A 12,778-nucleotide genomic window follows, 5' to 3' on the forward strand; every position below is an offset into this window, starting at 1 on the left:
CGTTAAGAACAGAGGACCAGGCCTTTGAGGGAATATCCTCACCTGGCCCCCTTCTCAGTTCCCTCTTTTGGAAAATCAAAAAAGAAACGAGAGGGGAGGATTTCCAGCCCCCCCGCTCCCTTCCCTTTTAGTTGCCTTCTACGACATGCAGGGAATACTGTGGGAAGTATTCTTTCTCCCCTATCCCCAGGGATAGGGGAGAAAAAGCTAATAAAAAACAAGGAACATCTCTTGAACATCAGAAGGTTTGGTAAAGTCTTTTGTTTTCGTCATGTATTTTATCCTATATATATATATATATATATATATATATATATATATATATATATATATATATATATATACTTTTTTTTTTTTATACTTTGTCGCTGTCTCCCGCGTTTGCGAGGTAGCGCAAGGAAACAGACGAAAGAAATGGCCCAACCCCCCCCAAACACATGTATATACATACGTCCACACACACAAATATACATACCTACACAGCTTTCATGCCTTGATTAAAATCCATTAAACAGCACTTTCAACCCCGTATACCACACCCGCCCCAAATTCCCTCTTTTTTCCTTGCCCCCCTTTCCCCCTCCTGCATGTTAAGGCCCCCTCGATCACACAAAATCTTTTTCACTCCATTTTTCCACCTCCATTTTGGCTCCCTCTTCCCCTTTGTTCCCTCCACCCCCGGACCATATATCCCTTGGGTTCAATTTTTCCCATTTCACCCTTTCCCCAAAGGGGCCCAAACCACTTCAAAAAAACCCCCCTTCTGCTTCCCCAAACCCCCCTTTTCTTTTTATTTCCACACATCCCTTACCCTTACGTTACCCCACTCAAATCAAACCCCTTTCCCAACCAACCACACATTGTCCTAAACTTTCCTCATTTCCAGAAACACCCCATCCCCGCGCACAACCTATTCATAGTCCACGCCCCCAAACCATACAACATTTTTGGAACCCAAATTTTCCCTTTCAAACAACCCATTTTTGCTTCTCCGAATAAGGGTTCTCGATTTCCACACATTCTTAAAAGGCCCCCCCAAAAATTTTCGCCCCCTTCCCCCCAAACCCTAGGGAACCACTTCCGCTTCCGGGTTTCCATCCGCTGCCAGATTTTTTATATTATAAATATATATATATAAATAAAAATATAAATATATCCCTGGGGAAGGGGAAAAAAAGAATATTTCCCCCACGTTTTTCCCGGTGCCCGTGGGAAGGGCCCGACTAAAAGGGGAGGGGAGGGGGGGGCTGGAAATCCCCCCCTCTAAATTTTTTTTAATTTTCCAAAAAAAAGGGAACAGAGAAGGGGGCCAGGTGAGGTTTTCCCCCAGGGCCCAGTTCTCTGTTCTTAAAAGCTACCCCGCTAACGCGGGGAAAAGGCGAATAGTTTTAAAAAAAAAAAAAAAAATATAATATATAATTATATATATATATATATATTTTTTTTTTTTTTTTTTTTTTTTTTTTTTATACTTTGTTTGCCCGTCTCCCGCGGTTTTCGGGGTTAAACGCAAAGGGAAAAAGAAAAAGAAAAGGGCCCAACCCCCCCCCCCCCCCCTAAAATGTTTCATAAAAATGTCCCCCACCCGTTATACATACCTACACAAACTTTTCCCTGGTCCCCCCGACGCCTCACCCTGCCCCCTTTATTCATCCACTGACAGCACGTCAAACCCCTGTATACCACCCCTCGCTCCAATTCCCCTCTTTCCTTCCCTCCTTACAAACCCCCCTGAAAGTTCCCCGGCCCCGTCACACAAAATCTTTTTCACCCATCTTTCCCCTCCAATTTTTGGGCTCCCTTTTCTCCTGTTCCCTCCACCCCGAAACATATATCCTCTTGGGCAATCTTTTTCCCCAAATTCTCTCCAAAGTGGGCCCCACAAACCACTTCAAAACACCCTCTTCTGCTCTCTCAACCACGCTCTTTTTATTTCCACACATCTCTCTATACCCTTACGTTACTCACTCGATCAAACCACCTCACACCACACATTGTCCTCAAACATCTCATTTCCAGCACATCCATCCTCCTGCGCACAACTCTATTCATAGTCCACGCCTCGCAACCATACAACATTGTTGGAACCACTATTCCTTCAAACATACCCATTTTTGCTTTCCGAGATAATGTTCTCGACTTCCACACATTCTTCAAGGCCCCCAGAATTTTCGCCCCCTCCCCCACCCTATGATCCACTTCCGCTTCCATGGTTCCATCCGCTGCCAGATTTATATATATATATATATATATATATATATATATATATATATATATATCCCTGGGGATAGGGGAGAAAGAATACTTCCCACGTATTCCCTGCGTGTCGTAGAAGGCGACTAAAAGGGGAGGGAGCGGGGGGCTGGAAATCCTCCCCTCTCAATTTTTTTAATTTTCCAAAAGAAGGAACAGAGAAGGGGGCCAGGTGAGGATATTCCCTCAGTGGCCCAGTTCTCTGTTCTTAACGCTACCTCGCTAACGCGGGAAATGGCGAATAGTTTGAAAAAAAAAAAAAAAAAATATATATATATATATATATATATATATATATATATTTTTTTTTTTTTTTTTTTTTTTTTTTTTTATACTTTGTCGCTGTCTCCCGCGTCTGCGAGGTAGCGCAAGGAAACAGACGAAAGAAATGGCCCAACCCCCCCCCCCCCCATACACATGTACATACACATGTCCACACACGTGTATACATACCTACACAGCTTTCCATGGTCCACCCCAGACGCCTCACATGCCTTGATTCACTCCACTGACAGCACGTCAACCCCTGTATACCACATCGCTCCAATTCACTCTATTCCTTGCCCTCCTTACACCCTCCTGCATGTTCAGGCCCCGATCACACAAAATCTTTTTCACTCCATCTTTCCACCTCCAATTTGGTCTCCCTCTTCTCCTCGTTCCCTCCACCTCCGACACATATATCCTCTTGGTCAATCTTTCCTCACTCATTCTCTCCATGTGCCCAAACCATTTCAAAACACCCTCTTCTGCTCTCTCAACCACGCTCTTTTTATTTCCACACATCTCTCTTACCCTTACGTTACTTACTCGATCAAACCACCTCACACCACACATTGTCCTCAAACATCTCATTTCCAGCACATCCATCCTCCTGCGCACAACTCTATCCATAGCCCACGCCTCGCAACCATACAACATTGTTGGAACCACTATTCCTTCAAACATACCCATTTTTGCTTTCCGAGATAATGTTCTCGACTTCCACACATTTTTCAAGGCTCCCAAAATTTTCGCCCCCTCCCCCACCCTATGATCCACTTCCGCTTCCATGGTTCCATCCGCTGACAGATCCACTCCCAGATATCTAAAACACTTCACTTCCTCCAGTTTTTCTCCATTCAAACTTACCTCCCAATTGACTTGACCCTCAACCCTACTGTACCTAATAACCTTGCTCTTATTCACATTTACTCTTAACTTTCTTCTTCCACACACTTTACCAAACTCAGTCACCAGCTTCTGCAGTTTCTCACATGAATCAGCCACCAGCGCTGTATCATCAGCGAACAACAACTGACTCACTTCCCAGGCTCTCTCATCCCCAACAGACTTCATACTTGCCCCTCTTTCCAGGACTCTTGCATTCACCTCCCTAACAACCCCATCCATAAACAAATTAAACAACCATGGAGACATCACACACCCCTGCCGCAAACCTACATTCACTGAGAACCAATCACTTTCCTCTCTTCCTACACGTACACATGCCTTACATCCTCGATAAAAACTTTTCACTGCTTCTAACAACTTGCCTCCCACACCATATATTCTTAATACCTTCCACAGAGCATCTCTATCAACTCTATCATATGCCTTCTCCAGATCCATAAATGCTACATACAAATCCATTTGCTTTTCTAAGTATTTCTCACATACATTCTTCAAAGCAAACACCTGATCCACACATCCTCTACCACTTCTGAAACCGCACTGCTCTTCCCCAATCTGATGCTCTGTACATGCCTTCACCCTCTCAATCAATACCCTCCCATATAATTTACCAGGAATACTCAACAAACTTATACCTCTGTAATTTGAGCACTCACTCTTATCCCCTTTGCCTTTGTACAATGGCACTATGCACGCATTCCGCCAATCCTCAGGCACCTCACCATGAGTCATACATACATTAAATAACCTTACCAACCAGTCAACAATACAGTCACCCCCCTTTTTTAATAAATTCCACTGCAATACCATCCAAACCTGCTGCCTTGCCGGCTTTCATCTTCCGCAAAGCTTTTACTACCTCTTCTCTGTTTACCAAATCATTTTCCCTAACCCTCTCACTTTGCACACCACCTCGACCAAAACACCCTATATCTGCCACTCTGTCATCAGACACATTCAACAAACCTTCAAAATACTCATTCCATCTCCTTCTCACATCACCACTACTTGTTATCACCTCCCCATTTACGCCCTTCACTGAAGTTCCCATTTGCTCCCTTGTCTTACGCACCCTATTTACCTCCTTCCAGAACATCTTTTTATTCTCCCTAAAATTTACTGATAGTCTCTCACCCCAACTCTCATTTATATATATATATATATACATATATATATATATATATATATATATATATTTTTCATACTATTCGCCATTTCCCGTGTTTGCGAGGTAGCGTTAAGAACAGAGGACTGAGCCTTAGAGGGAAAATCCTCACCTGGCCCCCTTCTCTGTTCCTTCTTTTGGAAAATTAAAAAAAATGAGAGGGGAGGATTTCCAGCCACCCGCTCCCTCCCCTTTTAGTCGCCTTCTACGACACGCAGGGAATACGTGGGAAGTATTCTTTCTCCCCTATCCCCAGGGATATATATTTATATTTCCTCGCGTGTCGTAGAAGGCGACTAGAGGGGACAGGAGCAGGGGGCCAGAAATCCTCCCCTCCTTGTATTTTTTTAACTTTCTAAAATGGGAAACAGAAGGAGTCATGCGGGGAGTGCTCATCCTCCTCGAAGGCTCAGACTGGGGTGTCTAAATGTGTGTGGATGTAACCAAGATGTGAAAAAAGGAGAGATAGGTAGTATGTTTGAGGAAAGGAACCTGGATGTTTTGGCTCTGAGTGAAACGAAGCTCAAGGGTAAAGGGGAATAGTGGTTTGGGAATGTCTTGGGAGTAAAGTCAGGGGTTAGTGAGAGGACAAGAGCAAGGGAAGGAGTAGCAGTACTCCTGAAACAGGAGTTGTGGGAGTATGTTATAGAATGTAAGAAAGTAAATTCTCGATTAATATGGGTAAAACTGAAAGTTGATGGAGAGAGATGGGTGATTATTGGTGCATATGCACCTGGGCATGAGAAGAAAGATCATGAGAGGCAAGTGTTTTGGGAGCAGCTGAATGAGTGTGTTAGTGGTTTTGATGCACGAGACTGGGTTATAGTGATGGGTGATTTGAATGCAAAGGTGAGTAATGTGGCAGTTGAGGGTATAATTGGTATACATGGGGTGTTCAGTGTTGTAAATGGAAATGCTGAAGAGCTTGTAGATTTATGTGCTGAAAAAGGACTGGTGATTGGGAATACCTGGTTTAAAAAGCGAGATATACATAAGTATATATATGTAAGTAGGAGAGATGGCCAGAGAGCGTTATAGGATTACGTGTTAATTGACAGGCACACGAAAGAGAGACTTTTGGATGTTAATGTGCTGAGAGGTGCAACTGGAGGGATGTCTGATCATTATCTTGTGGAGGCTAAGGTGAAGATTTGTATGGGTTTTCAGAAAAGAAGAGTGAATGTTGGGGTGAAGAGGGTGGTGAGAGTAAGTGAGCTTGGGAAGGAGACTTGTGTGAGGAAGTACCAGGAGAGACTGAGTACAGAATGGAAAAAGGTGAGAACAATGGAAGTAAGGGGAGTGGGGGAGGAATGGGATGTATTTAGGGAATCAGTGATGGATTGCACAAAAGATGCTTGTGGCATGAGAAGAGTGGGAGGTGGGTTGATTAGAAAGGGTAGTGAGTGGTGGGATGAAGAAGTAAGATTATTAGTGAAAGAGAAGAGAGAGGCATTTGGACGATTTTTTTAGGGAAAAAATGCAATTGAGTGGGAGATGTATAAAAGAAAGAGACAGGAGGTCAAGAGAAAGGTGCAAGAGGTGAAAAAGAGGGCAAATGAGAGTTGGAGTAGGAGAGTATCATTAAATTTTAGGGAGAATAAAAAGATGTTCTGGAAGGAAGTAAATAAATTGCGTAAGACAAGGGAGAAAATGGGAACTTCAGTGAAGGGCGCAAATGGGGAGGTGATAACAAGTAGTGGTGATGTGAGAAGGAGATGGAGTGAGTATTTTGAAGGTTTGTTGAATGTGTTTGATGATAGAGTGGCAGATATAGGGTGTTTTGGTCGAGGTGGTGTGCAAAGTGAGAGGGTTAGGGAAAATTATTTGGTAAACAGAGAAGAGGTAGTAAAAGCTTTGCGGAAGATGAAAGCCGGCAAGGCAGCAGGTTTGGATGGTATTGCAGTGGAATTTATTAAAATGGGGGTGACTGTATTATTGACTGGTTGGTAAGGTTATTTAATGTATGTATGACTCATGGTGAGGTGCCAGAGGATTGGCGGAATGCGTGTATAGTGCCATTGTACAAAGGCAAAGGGGATAAGAGTGAGTGCTCAAATTACAGAGGTATAAGTTTGTTGAGTATTCCTGGTAAATTATATGGGAGGGTATTGATTGAGAGGGTGAAGGCATGTACAGAGCATCAGATTGGGGAAGAGCAGTGTGGTTTCAGAAGTGGTAGAGGATGTGTGGATCAGGTGTTTACTTTGAAGAATGTATGTGAGAAATACTTAGAAAAGCAAATGGATTTGTATGTAGTATTTATGGATCTGGAGAAGGCATACGATAGAGTTGATAGAGATGCTCTGTGGAAGGTATTAAGAATATATGGTGTGGGAGGCAAGTTGTTAGAAGCAGTGAAAAGTTTTTATCGAGGATGTAAGGCATGTGTACGTGTAGGAAGAGAGGAAAGTGATTGGTTCTCAGTGATTGTAGGCTTGCGGCAGGGGTGTGTGATGTCTCCATGGTTGTTTAATTTGTTTATGGATGGGGTTGTTAGGGAGGTGAATGCAAGAGTTTTAGAAAGAGGGGCAAGTATGAAGTCTGTTGGAGATGAGAGAGCTTGGGAAGTGAGTCAGTTGTTGTTCGCTGATGATACAGCACTGGTGGCTGATTCATGAGAGAAACTGCAGAAGCTGGTGACTGAGTTTGGTAAAGTGTGTGAAAGAAGAAAGTTAAGAGTAAATGTGAATAAGAGCAAGGTTATTAGGTACAGTAGGGTTGAGGGTCAAGTCAATTGGGAGGTAAGTTTGAATGGAGAAAAACTGGAGGAAGTAAAGTGTTTTAGTTATATGGGAGTGGATCTGGCAGCAGATGGAACCATGGAAGTGTAAGTGGATCATAGGGTGGGGGAGGGGGCGAAAATCCTGGGAGCCTTGAAGAATGTGTGGGTCGAGAACATTATCTTGGAAAGCAAAAATGGGTATGTTTGAAGGAATAGTGGTTCCAAAAATATTGTATGGTTGCGAGGCGTGGGCTATGGATAGAGTTGTGCGCAGGAGGAATGATGTGCTGGAAATGAGATGTTTGAGGACAATGTGTGGTGTGAGGTGGTTTGATCAAGTAAGTAACGTAAGGGTAAGAGAGAGGTGTGGAAATAAAAAGAGCGTGGTTGAGAGAGCAGAAGAGGGTGTTTTGAAATGGTTTGGGCACATGGAGAGAATGAGTGAGGAAAGATTGACCAAGAGGATATATGTGTCGGAGGTGGAGGGAACGAGAAGTGGGAGACCAAATTGGAGGTGGAAAGATGGAGTGAAAAAGATTTTATGTGATCGGGGCCTGAACATGCAGGAGGGTGAAAGGAGAGCAAGGAATAGAGTGAATTGGATCGATGTGGTATACCGGGGTTGACGTGCTGTCAGTGGATTGAATCAGGTCAGGTGAAGCGTCTGGGGTAAACCATGGAAAGCTGTGTAGGTATGTATATTTGCGTGTGTGGACGTATGTATATACATGTGTATGGGGGTGGGTTGGGCCATTTCTTTCGTCTGTTTCCTTGCGCTTCCTCGCAAACGTGGGAGACAGCAACAAAGGAAAAATAAGATATATATATATATTTATATATATATATATGAAGTCTGTTGGGGATGAGAGAGCTTGGGAAGTGAGTCAGTTGTTGTTCGCTGATGATACAGCGCTGGTGGCTGATTCATGTGAGAAACTGCAGAAGCTGGTGACTGAGTTTGGTAAAGTGTGTGAAAGAAGAAAGTTAAGAGTAAATGTGAATAAGAGCAAGGTTATTAGGTACAGTAGGGTTGAGGGTCAAGTCAATTGGGAGGTGAGTTTGAATGGAGAAAAACTGGAGGAAGTGAAGTGTTTTAGATATCTGGGAGTGGATCTGGCAGCGGATGGAACCATGGAAGCGGAAGTGGATCATAGGGTGGGGGAGGGGGCGAAAATCCTGGGAGCCTTTAAGAATGTGTGGAAGTCGAGAACATTATCTCGGAAAGCAAAAATGGGTATGTTTGAAGGAATAGTGGTTCCAACAATGTTGTATGGTTGCGAGACATGGACTATGGATAGAGTTGTGCGCAGGAGGATGGATGTGCTGGAAATGAGATGTTTGAGGACAATGTGTGGTGTGAGGTGGTTTGATCGAGTAAGTAACGTAAGGGTAAGAGAGATGTGTGGAAATAAAAAGAGCGTGGTTGAGAGAGCAGAAGAGGGTGTTTTGAAATGGTTTGGTCACATGGAGAGAATGAGTGAGGAAAGATTGACCAAGAGGATATATGTGTCGGAGGTGGAGGGAACGAGGAGAAGTGGGAGACCAAATTGGAGGTGGAAAGATGGAGTGAAAAAGATTTTGAGTGATCGGGGCCTGAACATGCAGGAGGGTGAAAGGCGGCCAAGGAATAGAGTGAATTGGAGCGATGTGGTACACCAGGGTTGACGTGCTGTCAGTGGATTGAATCAGGGCATGTGAAGCGTCTGGGGTAAACCATGGAAAGCTGTGTAGGTATGTATATTTGCGTGTGTGGACGTATGTATATACATGTGTATGGGGGTGGGTTGGGCCATTTCTTTCGTCTGTTTCCTTGCGCTTCCTCGCAAACGCGGGACACAGCGACAAAGCAAAATAAAAATAAAAAAATGAAATATGTATTTTATCCCTGGGGATAAGGGAGAAAAAATACTCTCCACAATCTCCCTGCATGTTATAGAACGTGACTAAAAGGGGAGGGAGCGGGGTGGCTGGAAATCCTTTCTTCTCATTTTTTTTAATTTTCCAAATGAGGAACAGAGAAGTGGGCCAAATGAGGATATTCCCTCAGAGGCTCAGTCCTCAGTTCTTAAAACTACCTCGCTTATGCAGAAAATGGCAAATAGTATGAAAACAAAAGATATGTATTTATATATGTGGGGCCTGGATGTGGAAAGGTAGCTGAGGTTTCGGTGCATTATACATGACAGCTAGAGACTGAGTGTGAATGAATTTGGCTTTTGTTATCTTTTCCTAGCGTTTCCTTGCACGTACGCGGGGGGGGGCAGGAGGGTGCCATTTCATGTGTGGTGGGGTAGCAATGGGAATGGATGAAGGCAGCAAGTATGAATATGTACATATGTATATATGTATATGTCTTTGTATGTATATGTATGTATACGTTGAAATGTATAGGTATGTATATGTGTGTGTGTGGGTGTTTACATATATACATGTGTATGTTGGTGGGTTGGGCGATTCTTTCTTCTGTTTCCTTGTGCTACCTCGCTAATGCGGGAGACAGCGACAAAGTATAATGAATAGATTAATAAACAAATATTTATTTTATTTATTATACATAATTGCTGTTTCGTGCATCAGCAAGATTGCATCACGAAACAGACGAAGAATGGCCCATCCACTCATATACACATATATATATATATATATATATACATAAATGCCTACATATACATATATACATATACATTTCAACATATACATACACATATGCAGGCACTTCATACATACACATGTACATATTCGTACTTACTTGCCTTCATCCATTCTTGTTGCTACCCCACCCCACAGGAAAACAGTATTGCTATCTCCTGCTTCAGCAAGGTAGCGCCAGGAAAACAGACAAGAAAGGCCACATTCGTTCTCACTCAGTCTCTAGCTGTCATGTGTAATGCACTGTCACCACGGCTCCCTATCCACATCCAGGCTCCACAGACCCTTCCATGGTTTACCTCAGACACTTCACATTCCCTGGTTCAGTCCATTGACAGCATGTAGACCTCGGTATACCACATCGTTCCAATTCTCTCTATTCCATGCACGCCTCTCACCCTCCTGTATGTCCAGGCCTCGATCGCTCAAAATTTTTTTTCACTCCATCCTTCTACCTCCAATTTGGTCTCCCATTTTCCTTGTTCCCTCCACCTCTGAAATATATCCTATTTGTCAATCTTTCCTCACTCATTCTCTCTTCTGCCCTCTCAACTATACTCTTTTTGTTTCCACACATCTCTCTTATCCTTATATTACTTACTCGATCAAACCACCTTACACCACATATTGTCCTCAAACATTTCATTTCCAACACATCCACCCTCCTCCATACAATCCTATCTATAGCCAATGCCTCTCAACCATACAACATTGTTGGAACTAATATTCCTTCAAACATACCCACTTTTGCTCTCCGAGATAACGTTCTCACGTTCCACACATTCTTCATCGATCCCAGAACCTTTGCCCCCTCTCCTACCCTGTGACTCACTTCTGCTTCCATGGTAACATCTGCTGCTAAGTCCACTCACAGATATCTAAACACTTCACTTCCTCCAATTTTTCTCCATTCAAACATACATCCCAGTTAACTTGTCCCTCAACCCTTCTGAACCTAATAACCTTGCTCTTATTCACATTTACTGTCAACTTTCTCCTTTCACACACTTCCAAACTTGGTCGACAGCCTCTGCAGTTTCTCACCCAAATCTGCCGTCTCTCATCCCCAACAGACTGCATAGTCGCCCCTCTCTCCAAAACTCTTGAATTTACCTCTCTAACCACCCCATCCATAAACAAATTACACAGCCACGGGGACATCACACACCCCTGCTGGAAAATGACATTCACTGGGAACCAATCACTCTCCTCTCTTCCTACTCATACACATGCCATACATCCTTGGTAAGAACTTTTCACTGCTTCTAACAACTTACCTCCCACACCATATACTCTTAAAACCTTTCGTAAAGGATCTCTGTCAACCTTATCATATGCCTTTTCCAGATCCATAAATGCGACATACAAATCCATCTGTTTTCTAAGTATTTCTCACATACATTCTTCAAAGCAAACACCTGATCCGTACATCCTCTACCACTTCTGAAACCACTGCTCTTCCCCAATCAATGCTCTGTACATGCCTTCTCCCTCGCAATCAATACCCTCCCATATAATTTCCCAGGAATACTCAACAAACTTATGCCTCTTTAATTTGAACACTCACCTTTATCCCCTTTGCCTTTGTACAATGGCACTATGCATGCAATCCGCCAGTCCTCAGGCACTTCACCATAGTCCTTACATACATTGAATATCCTTACCAACCAGTCAACAGCACAGTCACCCATTTTTTTAATATATTCATATATATATCTATTTATATTCATTTTATTGTATTTGATCGCTGCTTCCTTCCTCAGCGAGGTAGTGCCAGGAATCAGATGAAGAATGGCCCATCCACTCATATACACATATATATATACATAGACGCCTATACACGCACATATACACATATATATACATAAACGCCTATACACGCGCCTATACACACTTATACATATTAAGATAGCCACATATACATACATATACATATCAACATATTCACATATACATGCACATGTACAGCCATATACATATATATGCACATTCCTCCAACAGCCAGGATTGAACCCGGGACCCCTGTGCAAGGCTATGGGCCAGGCCCATAGCCTAGCGGTTAGCATTCCTGCCTCTTGCACAGGGGTCCCGTGCTCGATCCTGGCTGTTGGAGGTTTGTATGTTCTATGAAAGTGCGTGTTTCTATGCACTTTATTCATGTATGCACATATACATATTCATACTTGCTTACCTTCATCCATCTTTGGTGCCACCCCGCCCCACAGGAAACAGCATCGCTCCCCTCCCCCTGCCTCAGCGAGGTATTGCCAGGAAAACAGACAAAAAAGAACATGTTCGTCACACTCAGTCTCTAGCTGTCATATGTAATGCACTGAAACCACAGCTTCCTATCCACATCCAGGCCCCACAGACCTTTCCATGGTTTACCCTGGTTCAGTCCATTGACAGCACATTGACCCCTGTATACCACATCGTTCCAATTCACTCAATTCCTTGCACACCTCTCACCTTCCTGTATGTTCAAGCCCTAATCACTCAAAATCTTTTTCACTTCATACTTCCACTTCCAATTTGGTTTCCTGTTTCTCCTTGTTCCTTTCACCCCTGACACATATATCCCCTTTGTCAATCTTTCCTCAGGAGTCGGGGTCCTGGAAACCCTCCCCTTCTTCTATTTCAGTTTCTAAAAGAGGAAACAGAAGGAGTCAGGTAGGGAGTGCTTGTCCTTCTCAAGGGCTCAGACTGGGGTGTCTGAATGTGTGTGGATGTAACCAAGATGAGGAGAGATAGGTAGTATGTTTAAGGAAATAAACGTGGATGTCCTGGTTTTGAGGGAAATGAAGCTCAAGGGTAAA

The 12,778-nt window shown here is 43.3% G+C and overlaps 1 protein-coding gene across 4 annotated transcripts in view; it reads left to right on the forward strand.

The window, feature by feature from the left end:
• LOC139747054 (sorting nexin-14-like) overlaps positions 1-12,778 on the forward strand; it is a 163,144-nt gene that overhangs the window by 21,899 nt on the left and 128,467 nt on the right. The window lies entirely within an intron of this gene.

This window comes from Panulirus ornatus, chromosome 67, assembly GCF_036320965.1.
Source record: "Panulirus ornatus isolate Po-2019 chromosome 67, ASM3632096v1, whole genome shotgun sequence".
In the NCBI taxonomy this organism is placed as follows: domain Eukaryota; kingdom Metazoa; phylum Arthropoda; class Malacostraca; order Decapoda; family Palinuridae; genus Panulirus; species Panulirus ornatus.